This window comes from Rattus norvegicus, chromosome 2 (assembly GCF_036323735.1).
Source record: "Rattus norvegicus strain BN/NHsdMcwi chromosome 2, GRCr8, whole genome shotgun sequence".
Lineage (NCBI taxonomy): Eukaryota > Metazoa > Chordata > Mammalia > Rodentia > Muridae > Rattus > Rattus norvegicus.
In genome coordinates this window covers 89,139,641-89,165,673 of record NC_086020.1, presented here as the reverse complement: position 1 = coordinate 89,165,673, position 26,033 = coordinate 89,139,641, and positions in this window count along the sequence as shown.

The following is a 26,033-nucleotide window of genomic DNA, read 5'->3' as shown; positions in this document are numbered from 1 at the left end:
ATCCTTTGTAGGGCTGGATTTATAGAAAGATATTGTGTAAATTTGGTTTTGTCATGGAATATCTTGGTTTCTCCATCTATGTTAATTGAGAGTTTTGCAGGATACAGTAACCTGGAATGGCATTTGTGTGCTCTTAGGGTCTGTATGTCATCTGTCCAGGATCTTCTGTCTTTCATAGTCTCTGGCGAGAAGTCTGGTGTGATTCTGATAGGTCTGCCTTTATATGTTACTTGACCTTTTTCCCTTACTGCTTTTAATATTCTTTCTTTATTTTGTGCATTTTGTGTTTTGACTATTATGTGATGGGAGGAGTTTCTTTTCTGGTCCGATCTATTTGGAATTCTGTAGGCTTCTTATATGTTCATGGGCATCTCTTTCTTTAGGTTAAGGAAGTTTTCTTCTATGGTTTTGTTGAAGATATTTACTGGCCCTTTAAATTGGGAGTTATCCTTCTCTTCTATACCTATTATATTTAGGTTTGATCTTCTCATTGTGTCCTGACTTTCCTGTATGTTTTAGGCTAGGAGCTTTTTTCCATTTTACATTAGCTTTGACAGTTGTCTTGATGTTTTCTATGGTATCTTCTGCTCCTGAGATTCTTCTATCTTTTGTATTCTGTTGGTGATGCTCGCAACTATGACTCCTGATCTTTTTCCTAGCTTTTCTTTTTTTTTTGAAAAATAATATCTCATTTTACTATACTCTCATTATTATTTTGTAGTAACTATTATAACAAAATAAAATATTTATCTTTTCATCTTTTTTTGCACTGATTTTTTTTCATTTTTTTTATTAACTTGAGTATTTCTTATTTACATTTTGAGTGTTATTCCCTTTCCTGGTTTCTGGGCAAACATCCCCCTAATACCTCCCCCTCCCCAGCCTCCCCCGTTGCCACCCTCCCCCCAACAATATAGTTCACTGGGGGTTCAGTCTTAGCAGGACCAAGGGCTTCCCCTTCCACTGGTGATCTTACTAGGATATTCACTGCTACCTATGAGGTCAGAGTCCAGGGTCTGTCCATGTATAGTCTTTAGGTAGTGGCTTAGTCCCTTGAAGCTCTGGTTGCTTGGCATTGTTTTTCATAAGGGGTCTCGAGCCCCTTCAAACTCTTCCAGTTCTTTCTCTGATTCCTTCAACGGGGGTCCTATTCTCAGTTCAGTGGTTTGCTGCTGGCATTCGCCTCTGTATTTGCTGTATTCTGGCTGTGTCTCTCAGGAGAGATCCACATCCGGCTCCTGTTGGCCTGCACTTCTTTGCTTCATCCATCTTGTTTAATTGGGTGGCTGTATATGTGTGGGCCACATGTGGGGCAGGCTCTGAATGGGTGTTCCTTCTGTCTCTGTTTTAATCTTTGCCTCTCTGTTCCCTGCCAATGTTTCTTAGCTTTTCTATCTCCAGGGTTGTCTCCCTTTGTGCTTTCTTTATTGTTTCTATTTCCATTTTTAACTCCTGGATGGTTTTGTTCACTTCCTTCTCCTGTTTTGTTGTTTTCTTCCAGTAGTTCTTTAAGGAATTTTTGTGTTTCCTCTTTAAGGACTTCTAGTTGTTTACTTGTGTTGTCCTGTATTTCCTTAATGGAGTTATTTATGACCTTCTTAAAGTCCTCCACCATCATGATAAAATGTGATTTTAAATCTAGCTCTTACTTTTCTGGTATGTTTGGATATTCAGTGTTTGCTTTGGTGGGAGAATTGGGCTCTTATGATGACAAGCAGTCTTGGTTTCTGTTGCTTGGGTTTCTGTGCTTGCCTCTCCCCATCAGGTTGTCTCTGGTGCTTGCTTGTCTTGCTGTTTCTGATGGTGACTTAACCCTCCTGTATGCCTGTATGTCCTCACTGCTGTAGACCTGTTTTTCCTGTTTTCTTTCAGTCAGTTTTGGGAACAAAGTGTTCTGCTTTCAGGCATGCAGTCGTTCCTGTCGGCTGTCTTTCAGCTCTCTGTATGGGCAGGAACCAGAAGGGTCCTGCCTCTACTTCTCCTAGGTCGCTGTGCACAGTAGGCTCAGATGGTACAAGGCATTTTCCTCTTGAGACAGGAACGTGGGCAGAGAGGAGTCTCCCTTGGTTTCACTGTAGTGTCTGCCCCTCTGAAGGTCTAGCTCTCCCCCAACTCCATATGGGATTTGAATGCAGGGACCTTTTGACTGGCTTAGTTCAGATCCTGGTTCAGTCTGTACCGTGGTGCTCCTGCAGCTTTACTGCTCCTATATTCCTGTGCCCAGAGGCACTATGCAGTTTCCTCTTCAGCCAGGGATATGGGAAAAGGTGGACAGAAGTGGCAGTCTGTCCTCTCCTGCAGTCTCAGGATTGCCTGCACTTCTGGATATTCAGCTCTCTCTCCCACAGGATTTGGGAACAGGATGCTGTGGGCCAGGATCACAGAGGTTGGGTGCCAGCTAGAAACTGGAAGTGCCCAATCCCAGAGGAGTTCTGCCTTTGTGTGTCCTGAGTCCACCAGGCAGGTCACTTAGAGAAGAAAAGTTAGTGTCGCCTCTGGTCTCAGGTATTTAGTTGCTCCTCCAGGCTGGCTTTCAGCTCTCCATGAGGGCAGTAACCAGAAGGGTCCTGCCCCTACTGCTCCTAGGTCCCTGTGTGCAGGGAGCCCAGGTGGAGCTAAGTATTTCCTCTTGAGTTGGGAATGTGAGCAGAGATCTCAGCGGTGTCTGACCCTCTGATGGTCTAGCTCCCCCCACACCATGGGGTTTGGGTGCAAGGAGGTGTTTGATAGGTTCAGTTCAGATCAGGGTGCAGTCTGTACCACCAGGCTCCTGTAACTTGACTGGTCCTATATTCGTGTATCCAGAGGCACTATGCAGTTTCTTCTTGGGCCAGGAATGTGGGCAAAGATGAGCAAAGTGGTAGTCTCTCCTGTCCTGCAATCTCAAGATTGCCTGTACTTCTGGGTGTTCAGCTCTCTCTTCCCCGGGATTTGGGAGCAGGGAACTATAGGCCAGGATCAGAGAGGTTTGGGCGAGAGTTCAACATATTTTTTTAATATGTATGTATGTATGTATGTATGTATGTATTTATTTATTTATTTATTTATTTTTATGCTCCAGATTTTTTTCCGCTCCTGGTCCACCCTCCAACTGTTCCACATCCCATACCTCCTCCCCTCCAACCATTGTCTCCCCGAAGATATTCCCAATCCACCCACAAAACCAGACCTCTAAATTCATTGGTGCCTCCAGTCTAGTGAGGGTTAGGTGCATTTTCTCTGGCTGAACCCAGATGTGGTAGTCCTCCGCTATACGTGTTGGGGTCCTATATCAGCTGGTGTATGCTGATTGGTTGATGGTTCAGTGTCTGAGAGATCTTGGGGGTCCAAGTGAATTGAAAGTGCTGGTCCTCCTCCTGTGTTGTCTTCCTCTACAGCTTCCTTTGGCCCTTCCCTAATTCAACCACAAGTCAGCAGTTTCTGTCCATTGGTTGGGTACAAATATTTGCATCTCACTCTTACAGTTACTTGTTGGGTGTTTTGGAGGGCAATCATGATAGGTCCCTTTTTGTGAGCGCTCCATAGCCTCAGTAATAGTGTCAGGTCTTGGGGCCTCTCCTGGGCTGCATTCTCCTTTTGGCCTATCATTGAACCTCCTTTTCCTCAGGCTCCTCTACATTTTCATCCATGCAGTTCTTTCAAGCAGAAACAATTGTGAGTCAGCCATTCTTTTATTATTAGGACTTGTTTTCACTATTCTGACTTTTTTTTAGATGAATTTGAGAATTTTTCTTTCTATGCCTTTGAAGAATTGTGGTGGGATTTTGATGGGGATTGCATTGAATCTGTAGATTGCCCTTGGTAGGCCATCAATATATAGATTGATCTCCATTTTCTGAGATCTTCAACTTCTTTTTGAGAGGCTTTAAACTTGTCATCATACAGATCTTTCACTTGTTTGGATAGAGTTACCCCAAGATATTTTATATTATTTGTGGCTATTGTGAAGGGGGTTGTTTCCCTAATTTCTTTCTCAGCTTATTTATTATCTGTATTCCACTGTTAGATTTTGCCCTCTTTGTCAAAAATCAAGTGTTTATAGTTGTGTGGGTTTATTTCTTCTCTTCAAGTCAATTTCTTTGATTAACCTGTGTATTGTTATTCCAATACCGTGCAGGGTTTTTTTTGCTATTGCTTTGTAGAACAGCTTGAAATTAAGGATGTTGATATTTTTAGACATTGTTTATACAGGAATGTTTTCACTGTCCTGAGATTATCTTCGCACATGAAGTTGAGAATTGCTCTTTCAATATCTGTAAAGAATTCTGTTGGGATTTTATTTGGAATTGCATTAAATCCGCAAATTGCTTTTGGTAAGATGGCCATTTTTATTATGTTAGTTATATAGATCAATGATGATAAAAGATGGTTCTATCTTCTGATAGTTTCCTCAATGTCTTTTGCAGAGACTTGAAGTTGTTGTCATACAGGTTTTTCACCTTCGTGGTTAGAGTTACACCAAGTCATTTTATATATCTTGTGGCTATTGGGAAGGGTGTTAGTTCCCCTATGTCTTTCCTATACCGTTTACCATTTGTATAAAAGTGGGGTACTGACTTTTTTTTACTTGAATCCAGCCACTTTGCTGAAGGTGTTTATCAGCTATTGTTCTCTGGTTGAATATTTGAGGCCACTCATACATTATCATATCATTTGAGAACAGAGATACCCTCACTTTTTCTTTCTCAGTTTTTATTCCTTTAATCTCCTTTAGCTGTCTTTTTGCTGTAGCCAGATCATAAAATATATTGTATAGTTATTGAGAGAGGGGGCAGCTCTTTTTGTCCCTCATTTTAATGGAACTGCTTAAAATTCCTGTCCATTTAATTTGATGTTGACTATTGGCTTGCCGTATATTGTTTTTATTGTCTTGTATCCCTATTCTATGCAAGACTTTTAACATGAAAGGGTGTTGGATTTTATCAAAAGCTTTTTCAGAATGCAATAAGATGGTCATGCATGTTTTTCTTTAAATTTCTTTATACACTAAGTAGATTGCATTAATGGATTTTTCATATATTGAAACATCTCTGCCTCTCTGGGATAAAGCTTACTTGATCATGATAGGCAATGTTATTAATGTGATTCAATCTACTTCTATTTTATTGAGTACCTTTGCATCAGTGTTCATAAGAGGAATTGATCTGAAATTCTTTTGTTGTTGAGTGTTTGTGTGTGTTTTAAATAACAACGTTACTGTGATCTCATTGAAAGATTTTGATAACATTTTCTCCTTTTTTATTTTGTGAAATAGTTTGAGGAATATTGGTTTTTAGATTTTTTTTGAAGTCTAGTACAACTCTGCACTGATGTCATCTTGCCCTGGGAGACTTTTAATGACTTTCTATTTCTTCAGGAGTTATTGGACTATTTAAATAGTTTACCTTGATTTAACATTTGTAAGTGACATCTTTTTTTTTAAAAAATCATCTGTTTCACTTAGACTTTCCAATTTTGTAGAGTACAGGCTTTGGAATTAAGACTTAATGATTTGTTGGATTTCCTCAGTGTCTGTTGTTATACCCCTTCCCCACCTTTTCCTTCTTGATTTTGTTAAAATAGATACTGTCTCTCTGCCTTTTGGATATTTTGGCGAAAGATTTGTCTTTTTTGCTGATATTTTCAAAGAACTAGCTATTGGGTTTGTGGAGGTTTTTTTTTTTTTTTATAGTTCTCTTCATTTCAAATTTCTTGACTGTAGCTCTGAGTTTTATGATTTTCTGCCATCTCCTTTTCTTACTGTGTTTGCATTTTTGTTCTGGAATTTTCAGGTATGCTTCTAAATTGCTGATATGAGATCTCTCCAATTTCTTTATGAAATCACTTTGCACTATGAAATTTCCTCTTAGCTCTGCTTTCATTTTGTCCCATAAGTTTCAATGTTTTGTGCCTTCATTTTTCATTGACTTCAAGAAAGTCTTCAATTTATTTTTTCCCTGATCCAGTGATTACTGATTACAGTTATTTAGTCTCCATGAATCTATAGACTTTCTGCTATTTCTGTTGTTCTTAAAATCCAGTTTTAATCCACAATTGGCTGAAAAGGTACAAGGAATTATTTCAATTTTCTTTTATCTGTTGCCACTTGCAACTTCTAACCAAGTATATGGTAAATTTTTAAGATTTTTCCCTGAGATGCTGAGAAGAAGGTATATTCTTCTGTGTTTGGGTGAAATGTTTTGTAGATATCAGCTAGGTCCATTTGATTCATAACCTCTGTTAGTTTCAGTATTTCAGGCCATTGGTCCTGTCAAGGTTGGATGCCCCAGTGTAAGGGAATGTCAGGATGGGGAGGTGGGAGGGAGTGATAGGTGGGTAGGAGAGCACCCTCATAGAAACAAGGGGAGATAGTGAGTTTCTGAAGGAGAAACCGGGAAATGGGATAACATTTAAAATGTAAATAAATAAATAAAATATAAAATAAAATAAAAATGAATGAATAATATCACCTACCTAGTCTAAATGCCATTGTTCCCTTGCCCTAGTTTGAAGTCAGTATTACTCAATGCATAATACTTGTAAATAATGTGTTAACATTTTAGTTTTAAATTTAACAAAAATGATATAAATAGGTTTTTGTAATGTATTACTTTGTTCCCATGTGGGAAGACTTTTTGTGTAACTGTACAAAACAGTTTAATCGTAAAATTTACTATATATTTGGTATGAGTAAATGGTAATTGACAGAAAAAAAGATATAAGATTGGACTTCATAAGGATAAGAATGAATTTAAGGTCATTTTCTTGTATTTCTGCAGTTTTAGGATACCAGGCCTTTCTATAGTAGGATAACATCTGGGCTTTAGTTGTGCCACATTGTCCTGGCTGTTGTGATTGTATTCTTACACTGACCTAGCCATCTTGTTGTCTCTTCTGCTATCAGACCTCTGAGAATGCAGGAATGTTGGTAAGAAAATGTAGTGCAGGCAATGTAGAATAGTTTACAGCTGTTGGCTGTGTTTTAGGGGACTTCATAGTCAGGGTATAGGGTTGAGTGGTATTACCTGATTCTCCCTGTTGCAGTCAGGACTCTGTGAATGCAGGCACAGTTATGGGTGAGAACATGAGATGCAGGAGATCGGCCACAATTGTACTGCTAGGTTGGTCCTAAGGGGACCTGGTGGGGACCTGGAACAGGGTCCTATGTGTTTGTTCTGCTGCCTACAGGTCTTTGGGAATACAGGCAGAGCAAGAAATAGGCCGAAACATGTAGAACAGGGGTGTGTGAAGCTCACTATTGTGCATACTCCAGGAACTTGTGGTGGTTTTTGTTTGTTGTTGGTTTTGGTTTTAGTTTTTTGGTCATTTGTTTCTTTAAATTTTTAATTTTTTTACAGGCCAGTCTTTATCCCCCCCTCCCAGTCTTCCATCTTACTGTTCCATATCCCATACCTCCTCCCCCATCTCCGAGAATATGTCTTATCCCACCAATCCACATGGCCACCCCGACAGACCTCCCTGATCCCTGGAACTTCATGTCTTTTGAGGGTTATGTGCATTTTCTCTAACTAAGTCAAGACCAGGCAGTCCTCTGCTGTATGTGTGTTGGGGGTCTCCTATCAGCTAATGTATGCAGACTGGTTTGCGGCTCAATGTCTGAGAGATCTCTGGGACCTAGGTTAGTTGAGACTGCTGGTCTTCCTATAAGGTTGCCCTATTCAGTTTCTTCCAGCTTTTCCCTAATTTAACTACAAGGGTCATAAGCTTCGGTCCATTGGTTGGATGTAAGTATCTGCATCAGACACTTTCAGGTACTTGTTAGGCATTTCAGATGGAAGTCATTCTGGAATCCTATTTGTGACCACACCATAGTATCAGTAATAGTGTCAGGCCTTGGGGCCTCCCTTTGTGCTGGATCCCAAGAAGACAGAAACTTGAGTGGAAAAGCAAGGTGGTGTGGTGCTTGGAAGAGCTGTGGGAGAATGAATATGATCAAAATCTCTACAGTATTCACAAGTCTCAATAAATTACCTTTTTAAATGTAAATACTAAATAAAAAGCACATAATTTTAAAAGGAATGTTTCTGATGAATATCTTCCAATACTTTTAGTGTTAATCCAATACTTTTATCCTACCAGACTAGAAACTTGTATCGAAACTATTGTTTATTCATGTTATTTGTAATTTCTTTTTGGCATATTCATTATGATAAAAATAAAATCATATTTTGTGAGATAATGTGTTTAAAAACAAGCAAGCAAGTATTTTTATATGTAAATATTTAGCTGACATAAAAATTTAACTCAGTACCTAAGATCAGAATTATCAACATTTATTGAAGTTAATTGGAGATTTATGTCAGTAGTTAAACCTTATGCATACTTTTATTGGATATTTTCTATGTGCATTTCAAGTGATATTCCCTTTCCTGGGTTCCTGCACCATAAGCCTCCTATCTCATCCCCTTACACCTACTTCTATAAGGGTGTTCCTTCTTCCCAACCACCTCCCCTTCCTACCACCCCAATCTGACATTCCCCTACACTGGGGAGTGGGGAGTCCAGTCTTGGCAGAACCAAGTGCTTCTCTTCCCATTGGTGCCCAACAAAGCCATCCACCACATATGCAGCTGGAGTCATGGATCTGTCCATGTGTATTCTTTAGGCAGTGGTTTAGTCCCTGGGAGCTCTGGTTGGTTGGAATTGTTGATCTTATGGGGTTGCAATCCCCTCAGCTCCTTCAATCCTTTGTCTAACTCCTCAAGTGGGGACCCCATTCTTGGTTCAATAGTTTGCTGCTAGCATTTTCCTCTGTATTTGTCATGCTCTAGCAGAGCCTCTCAGGAGACAGCTATATCTGGCTCATGTCAGCATGTACTTCTTGAATTCATCAAGTTGTCTAGTTTTGGGGGCTGTATATATATGGGTTGTATGCCCAGGTAAAGCAGGTTCGGGATGGCGATTCCTTCAGTCCCTGCTCCAACTTTGTCCCATACCTCCTTTTATGAATGTTTTTGTTCCCCCTCTTAAGAAGGAGCGAAGCATCCACATTTTGCCATCCTTCTTCTTGAGCTTCATGTGGTCTGTGGATAGTATCTTGGGTAATTCAAGCTTTGGGGTTAATATTCACTTATCAGTGACTGCCTAGCATGTGTGCTTTTTGTGATCTCCTGAGAGACACAGCTAGAGCACGTCAAATACAGAGGTGAATGCTAGCAGCAAACCAGTGAACTGAGAATGGGACCACTCGTTGAAGGAATTGAAAGAACTGAAGGGGCTTGCAACCTCATAAGCACAACAATGCCAACCAACCAGAGCGCCCAGGGACTAAACTATTACCCAAAGAGTATATATGACCCATGGCTCCAACTGCATATGTAGCAGAAGATGGACTTGTTGGGCACCAATGCAAGGAGAAACCCTTGGACCTGTCAAGGTTGGACCCCCCAGTGTAGAGGAATGGGGTGAGTAAGGAGGGAAACACCCCTATAGAAGAAGGGGAGGAGGATGGGATAGGGAGGTTATGTCCAAGAAACCAGGAAAGGGAATAGCATTTGAAACGAAAAAAATTTAAAAAAAATTAAAAAAAAATCCAATAAAAAAAGATTCCTCTCTGCACATTTACAGGTTGTTATGAATATTCTAAAGTAATGGATGTGTACAAGGCTTTGTTTGTCTACATGGGCAATTATATCTTATCAATTCAACCAGATGCTTTTATGTTGTGTGTTCTTTCATGTGGCAAATTAAATTCAAGAGAGTCAGTGGTGGCTGGAGACACTAGGCCGCCATGAAATTGGGCTATATGTATCTGGCATGGTGGAAACCTGCCTTGGGAAGTAGATGGGTAGAGAGATTGTTGCAGACTCAGAGCGAAGCCATCAGCAGTGTGATATGGGATAAAGCAAAGTGGATGAGAGGCTTTGCTGACTGAGATGAAAATATCTACCAGATATCTTGGGGCACTACAATGCTGGATCTAGTAGGGAATAAAAGACAGCAGTTTTTATAATTTTATAGCAACAGTTAAAGGTAGAATTATGTTTGGGTGGCTCCCTTCTTTTGACTTTGTTGCAGGGAGATTATTTTCTTGCTTTTTCTAGGGTGTAGTTTCCCTCCTTGTTTTGGAGTTTTCCATCTATTATCCTTTGCAGGGCTGGATTTGTGGAAAGGTATTGTGTAAATTTGGTTTTGTCATGGAATATCTTGGTTTTTCCATCTGTGTTAGTTGAGAGTTTTGCTGATTATAGTATCCTGGGCTAGCATTTGTGTTCTCTTGGGGTCTATATGACAACTTCCCAGGATCTCCTGGCTTTCATAGAATCTGTTGAGAAGTCTGGTGTAATTCTGATAGGTCTTCTTTATGTTTCTTGACTTTTTCTCTTACTGCTTTTAATATTCTTTCTTGTTTTGTGCATTTGATGTTTTGACTATTATGTAATAGGAGGAATTTCTTTTCTGGTCCAATCTATTTGGAGTTCTATAGGTTTCTTGTATGTTTATGGGCATCTCTTTCTTTAAGTTAGGGAAGTTTTCTTCTGTAATTTTGTTGAAGATATTTACTGACCCTTCAAGTTTGGCGTCTTTGCTCTCTTCTATAACTATTATCTTTAGGTTTGATCTTCTCATTGTGTCCTGGATTTCCTGGATATTTTGCTTAGGAGCTTTTTGTGTTTTCAGTTATTTTCATGGTTGTGTCAATGTTTTCAATGGTATCTTCAACCCCTGAGATTCTCTTCTATCTCTTGTATTCTGTTGGTGATGCTTGTATCTATGACTCCTGATCTCTTCCCTAGATTTTCTATCTCCAGGGTTGTCCCCCACTGTGATTTCTTTATTGATTTTATTTCCATTTTTAAATTCTGGGTTTTTTTCAATTTCTTCACCTGAGTGGTTGTGTTTTCCTGTAATTTTTTAAGGGATTTTTTGTTTCCTCTTTAAGGACTTCTACTTTTTTACTTGTGTTGTCGTATACTTCTTTAAGGGAGTTATTTGTGTCCTTCTTAAAGTCCTCTATCATCAACATGAGATGTGATTTTTAAATCCAAATCTTGCTTTTAAGGTGTATTTGGATATCCAGCATTTTCTTTTGAGGGAGAACTGGACTTTGATGATACCAAATAGTCTTGCTTTCTGGTGCTTAGATTCCTGCACTTGCCTCTCACCATCAAGTTGTCTCTGGTGTTATCTTGTCTTTCCGTCTCTGACAGTGGATTGACCCTCCTATAAGCCTGTGTGTCAGCACTCCTGCAGATCAGTTTTCTTTCAGCCAGATCTGGGAAGAAGAAGTTGTTCCTCCTTTTGTGTGTCCTGAAGCCTCCAGGCAGGTCACTTGGAGCAGAAGAGTTAGTCTTACCTCTGCTCTCTGGTGTGTCAGTGCTCATAATGACTGGCTTTCAGTCATGGGCACAGGGAGGAACCAGAAGTTTCCTGCTGTTGACTGCTCCTATATTCCTGTATCGAGAGGGCACTAGGTAAGGTTACTTTTGGGCCAGGTATGTGAGCAGAAATGGTGGACTTCCCTGAGCTCTCAGGATGTTCCTTACTTCTGAGAGTCCACCTCTCTCTCCTACTGGATTTGGGTACAGTGGGACCAGTTCAGTTCTGAGCACAAGCAGAAACCAGAAGCAAGCACACTTTTTAAAACATTTTTATTGGATATTTTATGTATTCACAATCAAATACTGTTCCCTTCCCCCCTTTCCCATCCTGCCTCTCTTTTCCCCCTCCTTCTATGAAGATGCTCCCACTCCCTCCCACCCACTCCTACTTCAACACCCCTGAATTTTCCTACACTGGGGAAATGAGACTTCACATATCCATGGGTTTCTCCTCCTATTGATACCGGACAATGCCATCCTCTGCTACATATGTGACTGGAGCCATGGGTTCCTCCATGCATACTCTGGGGGGGGGGGGTCTGGTTGGTTGATATTGTTTTCTTCCTATTGTTTTGCAAACTGCTTCAGCTCCTTCAGTCCTATCTCTAACTCCTTCATGGTGCCCCCATTAAGCACACTTTGTTAACTGGACAGTTAGAGAATGAGAAATGCAACAAAAACTAAATTCCTTTCTAAGGATTAAAACATTAAAAAAATTCTGCAGCATTACTGATTAACTACTAAGAATAAATGTAACAGTGCATAACAGAGATTGATATTCAAACTAACCAAAACAAGCATTTGATGATATTTTGCACTGAGTTATTTAGAACTTGGTTAAACTTTCTGTGGACTTTCATCTCAGGGATACTACTTAGCTTTCACTGTATTCAGATGATTAACTCAAACTTTTCCTGTCACAGTTCTCTTTTCATTTTGAATTGACTAAGTTATTTATTTACTTGACATACCAACCACAGCTTCCCCTCCCTCCTCTTCTTAGAGTCTCTCCCTCTCACCTCCCCTAACCCTGTCTACCCCTCTTTCCATCCTTCTGAGAAAAGGAAAGTCCTCTCATTGATATCCACCAGCCTTGACAGTTCAACTTGCAGTTAGATTAGAGGCATCTTCTTCTCTTGAGGCTAGACAAGCCAACCCTGTTAGGAGACAGGGATCCAAAAACAGGCAATAGGATTGTGTTGTCATTTCAATGCTCTATTTAGTCCATTAAGTGTCAAGGTCTTCATTCCCAGAAACTTCCATACCATCATTCCATGCCCCATACTGCTCATCTCATGGTCTCTGTGACAAACTTTGTATACTCTCTGCTTCCTGGAGATGCAGATATACCATATATGAAACATCCCCTCTTTTCAATATGTGCATCTACTAGGTAATCATCCCTTAATATAGCCCTCTCTTAATACAGTAAAAATTACTTACTTTCATTGACCATTTAAAAATGTAAAAATTTTTGTCTGATCTATTGATACTATGCTTCATCTTGTTGGCCTGGAGCAGTTAACATACACTTGCTGTGAAGCTTCCATTTCCTAAAACCCAAAATTATAAATTTTTGACACAATGGTAAGTGCTCATCTAGTGTGTCATAACTTTTCTCTCTAAGGTAAAAAAAAATTCTCTTGTAACTCTAAGAAAACAACTTCTTCACTTTTGGAGGTAATTCAGTTTGATGGATAGCATGAAGATTAGTGGTTCTTATTGTCTATGATTAAACCAAATAGCTTTCTGAATCCAGAGCAAAAGTTGTTACTTGAGGAAGAAAAATAGGTCATATACTTCAAAGAAATTGATAGCATTGTTTTGCTTGTTTCTGCACGCTGTATGACTTTTCTTAGAGACTTGTGCACATAGGCCTAAACAACTTTGATGGGGCATTTTGACAGATAAAAAACTATATCACCCACTTTGTAGCTGTATGATACTCTTTATAAAATGATATTGAATATAACTGAAGAGTGGTTGAGTAAATACACAATTGTTATAACACTATTGTAACAGTGGGCCTGGCATATTATGATGATATACAGAGGACATAGATCAAAAGGATTGTTAGTGGAAATTCTCACACAGTAGGAAAGATGGTACATTCCATCATTATCAATGCAATTAGCTGGAAAGCTTTCAGTTCATTCTCAGGCAAATTTCTCTATGTTGTGTATCTTTGCATGTAACGTTTTTGTTTTGTTTTAAACAATGGGGTTTGTGCTTTCTTTATAGAATGCAACTAGCAGCAATGGCAATAGCATTTATGATTTACATCACATAAGTAGTTTCCTGGGACAACTCATAGGGAGGGTCCACCCCTACAACTAAAATTTCATGCAACAAATTTATGTGTTTATGAGAGTTCTACTTTTCATCCCTTAAGGATGTAGTTTATTTAAGATCTTTTGCTCCAATTTTATCCCAGAGCAGTCAAGTATAAGATACCATTGAACCTGATTATCTTGAGTTCAGTACATGAATGTTTATTAAGTGAGTATCTTTATCACTGTCAGTTCTCATTAGTTGTCTATGTAATGCTGTTTTGATTAAGTATTGGAAACACAAGATGAAGGTCCTTGTGTACACATATTTCCAGAGAAACCAGTAACATTAAGCACACAGGATTAAGATGTAAAACATGTACTTCCATCCAGATAGCTGGAAATTAAAAGTGACTTGTGTTATTTGTTAGGTCAGGCAGTATCAGCCAGGACTGGATATGGCTAGCCATCAAAATTACTCTTCCAGGCAGGGACTTCTTAAGCATTTATAATCAGGACAGGAGATACATAATAGTTTTGAAGACCCATATATTATCTGTATAGCCAGAAACTCCCCACAAGCTCCCACAACTAGGACCAGAGGTGGCTAGTAGCCCAAATGAGACCTATTCTTAAGCCCCAAGTATTATATTACATCAGGAAACATTTTTCAAAATTATTTTATGTTTAAATTTGTTGGGAATAAACTGCATGGCATCAGACTCTCTATAAAGTTTGATCCAAGTTCATAAAGTCAATCTGAACCACATTTTTATTCTTACCCACTCACGGTTTGTTTCCCTGCCTCATATTTGCACAGACCTCCTCATGTAAGACTCTTCATGAAGTCTTCATATATTGCTCACTTTCATGGAAATTCTTTGAAGAGACCTATGACTTTGTGAACATAAGTGAGAGTATATTTTCATTTTTCACTGGCAGTATGTATATGCTCTATCAAGTCTACTTGACAAACCTTCATAGTATGGGTTTGTTGAAGTATGTGTTGGTTTATGTTTTCCATCAGAATATTCATTTATCAAGACATGATGAGCATATCTCACGTAGGAAAACAGATTGTAAAATATTGAATATTTAATAGCAATATTCCTAGTGCTTTGATTATTATCTGACCTATCTTGGCTAACCTGTGTCACAACATTTTAAAATCAAATTACTAGTCTCCAGATGTACCCAAAGGCATATGGTCCATCATTTAATATTGGTATGAACTTCCTATTTTCCAGAAGGACTCAAAAGGTTAAGGGACAAGAACAACTACAATGGGGCTTGGGGATTTAGCACAGTGGTAGAGCACTTACCTAGCAAGCACAAGGCCCTGGGTTCGGACCCCAGCTCTGAAAAAAAAAAAAAAGAACAACTACAATGGGTTCTGATTTTTATTAAATTTTGCTATGTATGGTTTTACACATCTATTTGTTCAATTACAGGACAGTGGTCTCGGTGACTTGAAAGACATTGATAAGACACCAGCCAGACCTGAAGGGAAAGAGTCAACAGTTCTGTGCACCCAAATCCCATGGGAGGGAGAGCTAAACCTTCAGAGGGGCAGACATGCCTGGAAAGCCAGAAGAGACTACACTCTGCCCACATTTCAGGCTCCAGAGGAAAACATCTAATGCCATCTGGGACCCCAGTGCATGGAGGATCAGGGAAAAGGTGGCGCAGGCCCTCCTGGTTGCTGCCCTCATGGAGAGCTCTAAAGCAGCCCCCCATGAGCAACTTGAGCCACTGGACCACAGGTAAGACCAACTTTCCTGCTCCAAGCGACCTGGCTGGTGGACTCAGGACACAGGGCCACAGGAACAGCTGAAGATCAGTAGACAGGAAAAACTACATGCCCGAAAGCAGAAAACTCTGTTTCCATAACTGGCTAAAAGAAAACAGGAAAACGAGTCTAAAGCACTCCTGACACACAGGCATATAGGACAGTCTAGCCACTGTCAGAAATAGCAGTACAAGGTAACAGCAGAGACAACCTGATGGCAAGAGGCAAGCACAGGAATCCAAACAACAGAAACCAAGAATACATGGCATGATCAGAGGCCAATTAACCCACCAAAGTAAATACTTAATAACCAAACATGCCAGAAAAGCAAGGTCTAGATTTAAAAGAGCATTTGATCATGATGCTGGAGGGCTTCAAGAAAAATATAAAGAACTCCCTTAGAGAAACGGAGGAAAACATATATAAACAAGTAGAAGCCTATAGAGAGGAATCACAAAAATCCCTGAAAGAATTCCAGGAAAACACAATCAAAGAGGTGAAGGAATTAAAAAAGGAAATAGAAGCAAAAAGAAAGCACATAGAGAAACAAACCTGGATGTACAAAACCAAAGGAAGAGACAAGAAGCCATAGATACAAGCATTACCAACAGAATACAAGAGATAGAAGAGAGAATCTCAGGAGCAGAAGATTCCATAGAAATCGTCGACACAACTGTCAAAGATAATGGAAAATGGAAAAAGCTACTAGTCCAAAACATACAGAAAATCCACACCACAATGAGAAGATCAAACCAAAGGATAATAGGTATAGAAGAGAGTGAAGACTCCCAGCTCAAAGGACCAGTAAATATCTTCAACAAAATCATAGAAGAAAACTTCCCTAACCTAAAGAAAGAGATAAATATACAGAACTCCAAATAGATTAGACCAGAAAACAAACTCCTCCCATCACATAATAGTCAAAACACCAAATGCACAAAAGAAAGAAAGAATATTAAAATCAGTAAGGGAGAAAGGTCAAGTAACATATAAAGGCACACCTATCAATATCACACCAGACTGCTCACCAGAGACTATGAAAGCCAGAAGATCCTGGATAGATGTCATACAGACCCTAAGAGAACAAAAATGCCAGCCCAGGTAACTGTATCCTGCAAAACTCTCAATTAACATAGATGGAGAAACCAAGATATTCCATGACAAAACCAAATTTACACAATATCTTTCTACAAATCCAGTGCTATAAAGGATGATAAATGATAAAGCCCAACATAAGGAGGCAAGCTAAACCCTAGAAAAAGCAAGAAACTAATCATTTGCCAACAAAACAAAGACAAGAAAAGCACACAAACATAATCTCACATCCAGATACAAATATAAGAGGAAGAAACAATCACTATTGTGTAATATCTCTCAACATCAATGGTCTCAACTCCCCAATAAAAAGACATAGATTAACAAACTGGATAAGCAATGGGGACTGGGAATAAAATTAACTCAAATAAATCAGTAGCCTCCCTCTACACAAAAGAGAAACAAGCCGAGAAAGAAATTAGTCCCAAATAATATAAAGTATATTGGTGTGACTTTAACCAAGCAAGTAAAAGATCTGTACAATAAGAACTTCAAGACTCTGAAGAAAGAAATTGAAGAAGACGTTAGAAGATGGAAAGATCTCCCAAGCTCATGGATTGGCAGGATTAATATAGTAAAAATGGCCATTTTACCAAAAGCGATCTAGAGATTCAATGCAATCCCCATCAAAATACCAATCCAATTCTTCAAAGAGTTAGACAGAACAATTTGCAAATTCATCTGGAATAACAAAACACCCAGGATAGCTAAAATAATCCTCAACAATAAAAGGACTTCTGGGGAAATCACTGTCCCTGAATTCAAGGAGTATAACAGAGCAATAGTCATAAAAACTACATGGTATTGGTACAGAGACAGACAGATAGACCAATGGAATACAATTGAAGACCCAGAAATGAACCCACACACCTATGGTCATTTGATTTTTGACAAAGGAGCCAAAAACATCCAATGGAAAAAAGATAGCATTTTCAGCAAATGGTGCTGGTTCAACTGGAGGTCAACATGTAGAAGAATGCAAATCGATCCATGCTTATCACCCTGTACAAAGCTTAAGTCCAAGTGGATCAAGGACCTCAAACCAGATGCATTCAAACTAATAGAAGAAAAAGTGGTGAAGCATCTCAAACACATGGGCAGTGGAGAAAATTTCCTGAACCAAACACCAATGGCTTATGCTGTAAGTTCAAGAACCGACAAATGGGATCTCATATAACTGCAAAACTTCTGTAAGGCAAAGAATACTGTTGTTAGTACAAAGCGACAACCAACAGATTGGGAAAAGATCTTTACCAATTCTACAACAGATAGAGGGCTTATGTCCAAAGTATACAAAGAACTCAAGAAGTTAGACCGCAGGGAGACAAATAACCCCATTAAAAATGGGGTTCAGAACTAAACAAAGAATTCACAGCTGAGGAATGTCTAATGGCTGAGAAACACCTAAAGAAATGTTCACCATCTTTAGTCATAAGGGAAATGCAAATCAAAACAACCCTGAGATTTCACCTCACAGCACTGAGTATGGCTAAGATCAAAAACTCAGGTGACAACAAATGCTGGCGAGGATGTGGAGAAAGAGGAACACTCTTCCATTGTTGGTGGGATTGCAGACTGGTACAACCATTCTGGAAATCAGTCTGGAGGTTCCTCAGAAAGTTGAACATTGAACTACCTGAGGATCGAGCTATACCTCTCTTGCGCATATACCTAAAAGATGCCCCAACGTATAAAAAAGACATGTGCTCCACTATGTTCATAGCAGCCATATTTATAATAGTCAGAAGCTGGAAAGAACCCAGATGCCCTTCAACAGAGGAATGGATACAGAAAATGTGGTACATCTACACAATGGAATATTACTCAGCTATCAAAAACAATGCCTTTATGAAATTCATAGGCAAATGGTTGGAACTGGAAAATAACATCCTGAGTGAGGTAACCCCATCACAGAAAAACACACATGGTATGCACTCATTGATAAGTGGCTATTAGCCCAAATGCTTGAATTACCCTAGATGCATAGAACACATGAAACTCAAGATGGATGATCAAAATGTGAATGCTTCACTCCTTCTTTAAAAGGGGAACAAGAATACCCTTGGTAGGGAATAGAGAGACAAAGATTAAAACAGACACAGAAGGAACACCCATTCATAGCCTGCCCCACATGTGGCCCATACATATACAGCCACCCAATTAGACAAGATGGATGAAGCAAAGAAGTGCAGGCAGACAGGAGCCCGATGTAGATCTCTCCTGAGAGAGACAGCCAGAATACAGCAAATACAGAGGTGAATGGCAGCAGTAAACCACTGAACTGAGAATAGGACCCCCGTTGAAGGAATCAGAGAAAGAACTGGAAGAGCTTGAAGGGGCTCGAGACCCCATATGAACAAGAATGCCAAGCAACCATAGCTTCCAGTATGAAATGCAAACACATCTAAACCCGCAATTTGGAGTCGTCTGTTAGATGCCATGAAGTTGTGTCTACTTGTAAAAGCAACTCAGAAAATTAAGGAAATTAAACTGATCCTTTAAGCCTCTCAACCCATTTCCTCACATGTTTTAGGGAATATCATTTAATGGTTTAACCTTCAGTTAATTGCATCAATTTGTTTCATTTTGAGTGTTTGTGCATAGACGGGGCTAGATTAACAGTCTTCACACAATGTGGACTCTATTTTCACCCAGTAGCTCTGCAGAGAATGCAATGGGCAGGATTCTCTCCATTGGCAAGAAAGCAAGTAGTATTTACGAGCTGGTTTCCTAAAGTTAAAACCGTGTATGGAGGGACCATAGAATTCAGTTGTGTTTTTAGAGAATTTGTTGACTCAATCATTCAGAATTATGGGAACTAAAACCATGTGATTGAATTATCCATTTGATAAATATTTATTAACATTGGTAATTATTAGTAATGTAATAACTAAATAATGAAATAATAATAAGTAAATAGTAACTTTTAATATATTTGGAGCAAACATGAAATACCCGGTAAAGCTATGTTAAGTAGTTTGACCAAAAAGATGTAGCAAAATATTAGCTATTGAGACTAATCCGAATTAATAAGAGATGAAAAAGAAATTTGAACAAACAGACGACTTTTGCAGCCAAAATGTTTCAGAATGAGAAAGCAGATCCAGATGTAAGATGTCTTACACACCCATCATGCTGCATGTCAAGGGAGATCATTAAATGATCTGGCTACCATGACTAAAGCTGAACTTCAGACTTTCCACAACAACAGAAAAAACTGAACACCTACATACTCATAAAGCCTAAACTCTGCTCTACAAAGAGAGTACAGACTTCCCAGAATCCAATGAAAAATGAATGTACAACATACCCTAACTTATGGAACACAATAAAATAGGTATTGTGAGGAAAGGTTATAGCACAAACTGCCTCCATTGAGAAAGTATAATGATCTTATACTAGGACTTTAGAGCAGAACTGAAAGCTCTAGAACTAAAAGATACAAACACACCCAAGGGGAGTAAATGACAGGAAATAACCAAGCTCAGGGTTGAAATCAATAAATTAGAAACAATGAGAAAAATGCAAAGACCAATGAAACACAGAGTAGGTTCTTTGATAAAATTAACAAGATAAACAAATCATTCTATAAACTAAAGGCAGAGAGAAAAAATTATCCAAATTCATAAATGAGAAATGAAAATAGGGATACAACAACAGAAACAAAGGAAATCCAAAGAATCATTAGGTCTCACTTCAAAAACCTTTAATCCACAAAATTATAAAATATAAATGAGGGGGGAAATTTTTTCAATAGATATAGCTCACCAAACATATCAAAATCAGATGAATAATTTAAATGTGCCTATATCCCCAAAGGAAATAGAAGTGATCATTAAATATTTCCCAATCAAAAGTAAAAGATATCCAGGTGCAGAATTCCACTGGACTTTCAAAGAAAAGCTAATACCAATAATCTGCAAATTACTCCACAAAATAGAAACATAGGAAACATTGCTAAATTCATTTTATGAGGTCACAGTTACCCTGACATCCAAAACATACAAAGACTCAAAGAATTACAGAATATTTCCCTTTATGAACTCTGCTAAATCCAAGAAAACATCGAAAAGATCCCCACTACAATCAAGTAGGCTTCATTCCAGAAATGCAGGAATGGTTCAACATAGAAAAATCTATCATTGTAATCTGCCATACAAACAAACTTTAAAAAAAGAAGTCCACGTGATCATCTTATGAGGTGCTAAAAACAAGCCTTCGCCAAAACTAAGATTCTTTTCTGTATCTAATGGAAATAGATGCAGGGACCCAGAGCCAGAGCAGGTGAATTCTGCGAAAGAGGAGGATAAATGATTGGAGGAGGCAAAAGAGTCAAGGAAACCATGAGAAAATTCACAGAATTAACTAAAATGGGCATATAGGGACTCACAGAGTCTGAAACACCAATCAGAAAATCTGAATGGCATTGATCTAGGTCCTCTGCATGTATGGTACAATTTTATTGTCTTTTTTTTTTTTATGAAAGTCTTAACAGAGGGAATAAGGACTGTTTCAGATTCTGTTTCCAGGTTTTAGAACCCGTTCCTCTTATTGGATTGCTTAGTCCAAGCTTAAAAAGAGAGGACATACCTAGCTGTATTGTTTGTTTGTTTGTTTGTTTGTTTGTTTGTTTGTTTTTCTTTATTAACTTGAGAATTTCTTATTTACATTTCGAGTGTTATTCCCTTTCCCGGTTTCCGGGCCAACATTCCCCTAGCCCCTCCACCTCCCCTTCTTTATGAGTGTTCCCCTCCCCATCCTCCCCCCATTGCCGCCCTCTCCCCAAAAATCACGTTCACTGGGGGTTCAGTCTTAGCAGGACCAAAGGCTTCCCCTTCCACTGGTGATCTTAGTAGGATATTCATTGCTGCCTATGAGGTCAGAGTCCAGGGTCAGTCCATGTATAGTCTTTAGGTAGTGGCTTAGTCCCTGGAAGCTCTGGTTCCTTGGCACTGTTGTTCATATGCGGTCTCGAGCCCCTTCAAGCTCTTCCAGTTCTTTCTCTGATTCCTTCAGATTTAGGACTTCCAGCTACTTCTCTAGCACTGTCTCTGCCTATGTACTACCATACTCCACACAGTGAAGATAGTGAACTAAACTTCTGAAACTTAAAAAAGAAGACCAATTAAATACTTCCATTTGCAGTAGTTGCATGGTCATGGTGTTGCTTCATAGCCATAGAGCACAGACTAAGAGAGAATTTGGTACTGGGCATCAGGTATTGATGTGATAAACCTTTTGATGTTTTTATCTGAAGAAATATGGAAGACATTGAGACTTTGGACTAGAAAACCAATTGAACTGAGCTTGATGAGCCTCCATAGTAGGCACATGGAAGAGCATGGTGCTGAGGGTGATGTAGAATATGGGGACTGGGCTCAAGTGATTTCAGAGGTTGTAAGTGGCCTAGAGACCTTTTGTCTGATATTTTGGCAAAGACCATTGCTGATTTCGGCCCTTGTCTAAAACAAACAAACAAAAATATATCTAAGGCTATAGTAAAGAATTTAGATTAATGGCATTTGCAGAGGAGATTTCAAGACAGCCTAATAGTGACTCTGTTTTATGGTTATTTGTGGTTACTCTTCTGTAGATATATAATGAAAATGAGCAAGGAAAAATACAAATTTTACAGTTTGAGGGGAAAACAAGTACTGGAAAATGTAATGGGGTTTAGCCCCATGCCCAACAAGATAAAAAGCATGAAGAAAACCCTGATTACAAATGGAAAAACTCCAGTGGAGACTTCAGGGAAAGACCCGACCAAGGTAAGCTTCCAACTTGTGAAAAAAAAATTAAACAAAAAAATTAAGCAGTGGAAAGAACCATCAACAACTATCGCTTCTCGGCCTTTTGGCTAAGATCAAGTGTAGAACCATCAACAACTAAAAGATTATGCAGATGCAATCAAACAACAGAGAAGGGAGACATGCTCAAGGCCCAGAATAAGAAGAATTTAGTAGCTTTAGAATCAAGAGTACAAGGAAGGGGTTGTGGAAATTCACTCCATAGCTAAGGAAAGCTGATGAGCTCAGGTGTGGGCCTGGACTGTCCCTATACAAAGGCCCAGAAAAGCCATCCTATGAATCTTTAAAGGTGACTATTTTCAAGATCTGAAGATGTTGGCGGTGCCAGCATCTTAGGATACCTGATGAGAAAAGTTGCAGACTACATGTGGAACCAACCTAAGAGAGAGGGTGTTTTCTAATCAACAAGAATGAATCATTGGAGATTAAGGATTTGATGTTTTATAATATGAAACATCCATTAAGGAATGCTTTATTTGACAAAAATGTATCGAGGGAAACCATATTTGCTAAAAATGACATAAAAACTTTCTGTTTCACAGCTGAGGAATACCAAATAGCTGAGAAATACCTAAAGAAATGTTCAACATCTTTAGTCATAAGGGAAATGCAAATCAAAACAACCCTAAGATTTCACCTCACACCAGTGAGAATGGCTAAGATCAAAAACTCAGGTGAAGCAGATGCTGGCAAGGATGTGGAGAAAGAGGGACACTCCTCCATTGTTGGTGGGATTGCAGACTGGTACAACCATTCTGGAAATCAGTCTGGAGGTTCCTCAGAAAATTGCACATTGAACTACCTGAGGACCCAGCTATACCTCTCTTGGGCATATACCCCAAAATGCCCCAACTTATAACAAAGACACATGCTCCACTATATTCAGAGCAGCTTTATTTATAATATCCAGAAGCTGGAAGTAACCCAGATGCCCTTCAACAGAGGAATGGATACAGAAAATGTGGTACATCTACACAATGAAATATTACTCAGCTATCAAAAACAATGCCTTTATGAAATTCATAGGCAAATGGATGGAACTGGAAAATAACTTCCTGAGTGAGGTAACCCACTCACAGAAAAACACACATGGTATGCACTCCTTGATAAGTGGCTATTAGCCCAAATGCTCGAATTACCCTAGATGCACAGAACACATGAAACTCAAGAAGGATAACCAAAATGCGAATGCTTCACTCTTTCTTTGAAAGGGGAACAAGAATACCCTTGGGAGGGAATAGAGAGGCAAAGTGTAGAACAGAGGCAGAAGGAACACCCATTCAGAGCCTGCCCCACATGTGGCCCATACATATACAGCCACCAAACTAGATAAGATGGATAGAGCAAAGAAGTGCAGGCTGACAGGAATTGGATGTAGATCTCTCCTGAGAGACACAGCCAGAATACAGCAAATATATAGGTGAATGCCAGCAGCAAACCACTGAACTGAGAATGGGACCCCTGTTGAAGGAATCAGAGAAAGGACTGAAAGAGCTGACTGAAAGAACTTGAAGGGGCTCGAGACCCCATATGAACAACAATGCCAACCAACCAGAGCTTCCAGGGACTAAGCCACTACCCAAAGACTATACATGGACTGACCCTGGGCTCTAACCTCATAGGTAGCAATGAATAGCCTAGTAAGAGCACCAGTGGAAGGGGAAGCCCTTGATCCTGCCAAGACTGAACCCCCAGTGAACATGATTATTGGGGGGAGGGTGGTAATGGGGGGAGGATGGGGGTGTGAACACCCAAATAGAAGGAGAGGGGGAGGGGCTAGGGGAATGTTGGCCTGGAAACCAGGAAAGGGAATAACAATCGAAAAGTAAATAAGAAATACCCAAGTTAATAAAGATGGAGAAAAAAGAAAAGTTTCTGTTCAAGCTCTCTCAAGTTATGCTTATAGTACTACATACTAGAATGCCATCATATAGCTATAGGGCTTAGCATTAAATTAATGTATTAATGCTTTACCCTTTTTTTCTATGTTTGCATTCCTCTTTTTTTCTGAATTAAAATGTCTATACCATTTGTGCATGAATATAACTTGATTATATTGTTTTTGTTTTTTATTTTAAAGAAAAGCGTTAGGTTTAAATGTCATGAAAAACTGTACTTTAATCTTCAATCAGGGCTAGCATTCTTCTTCAGACCGTGGAAGACACTTGGAGATGAACTTAGAACATTTTCCCCTTGAAGATATGCATGGCTTTGGGGGATCTAGGTGAAATATTATTCTTTAAATGGTATATTTTTAATAAGAAGTAGACTAATGATGGTTAATATTGATTCTTAACTTGGTTACATTAAGAAGCACCCAGATTAATAAAAGGTTTTTCAAGAAAGAATTAATAATAGTGATAAAGATACTGGTACAGAGATAGGCAGGTAGATCAATGGAATAGAATTGAAGACCCAGAAATGCATTCACAAACCTATGGTCACTTGATCTTTGACAAAGGAGCTAAAACCATCCAGTGGGAAAATAGATAGCATTTTCAACAAATGGTTCTGGTTCAACTGGAGGTCAACATATAGAAGAATACAAATCCATCCATTCTTATAGCACTGTACTTAAGTCCAAGAGGGTAAAGGACCTCCACATAAAACCAGATACACTCAAACTAATAGAAGAAAAAGTGGGGAACAGTCTCGATCACATGGGCACTGGGGAAATTTTCCTGAACAAAATACCAATTGCTTATGCTCTAAGATCAAGAATCAACAAATGGGATGTCCTAAAATGGAAAAGCTTCTGTAAGGCAAAGGCACTGTCATTAGGACAAAATGGAAACCAACAGATTGGGAACAGATCTTTATCAATCCTACAACCGATAGAAGGCTACTATCTAATGTATACAAAGACCTCAAGAAGTTAGACTCCAGAGAATCAAATAACCCTATTAAAAATGGGGGTACAGTGCTAAACAAAAAATTTTCAACTGAGGAATATGGAATGGCTGAGAAGTACCCAAAGAAATGTTCAACATCCTTATTCATCAGGGAAATGCAAATCAAAACACAACCCTGAGATACTACCTCATACCATTCAGAATGGTTAAGATCAAAAACTCAGGTAACAACAGATGCTGGTGGAGATGTAGAGAAATAGAAACACTTCTCCATTGCTGGTGGGATTGCAAGCTGGTAAAACCACGTTGGAAATCAGTCTGGTGGTTTCTTAGAAAATTGGACATAGTACTATATGATGACCCAGCTATCCCACTCCTGGGAATACACCCAAAAGATGCTCCAACCTATAAAAAGGACACATGTTTCACTATGTTCATAGCAGCCTTGTTTATAATATCCAGAAGCTAGAAAGAGCCCAGATTCAGAAACTGGCATACATTTACATGATGTAGTACTGCTCAGCTATTAAAAACAGTGACTGCATGTAATTCATAGGCTAATGGATGGAACTAAAAAAAATATTGTCCTGAATGAGGTAACTCAGTCACAAAAGAACACACGTGGTTTGTACTCGCTGTTAAGTGGATGTCAGCCCAAAAGTTTGGAATACCCAAGAAAAAATTCATAGATAATATGAAGCTCAAGAAGAAGGACAACCAAAATGTGGATGCTTCATTACTTCATAGAAGGGAGAACAAAATACTCACAGGAGGAATTACCGGGACAAAGAGTGGATCGGGGACTGAAGAAAAGGTCATCCAGAGACTGTCCCACCTGGGAATCCACCCCATTTGCAGCCACCAAACCCAGTCACTGCTACTGATACCAAGAAGTGCTT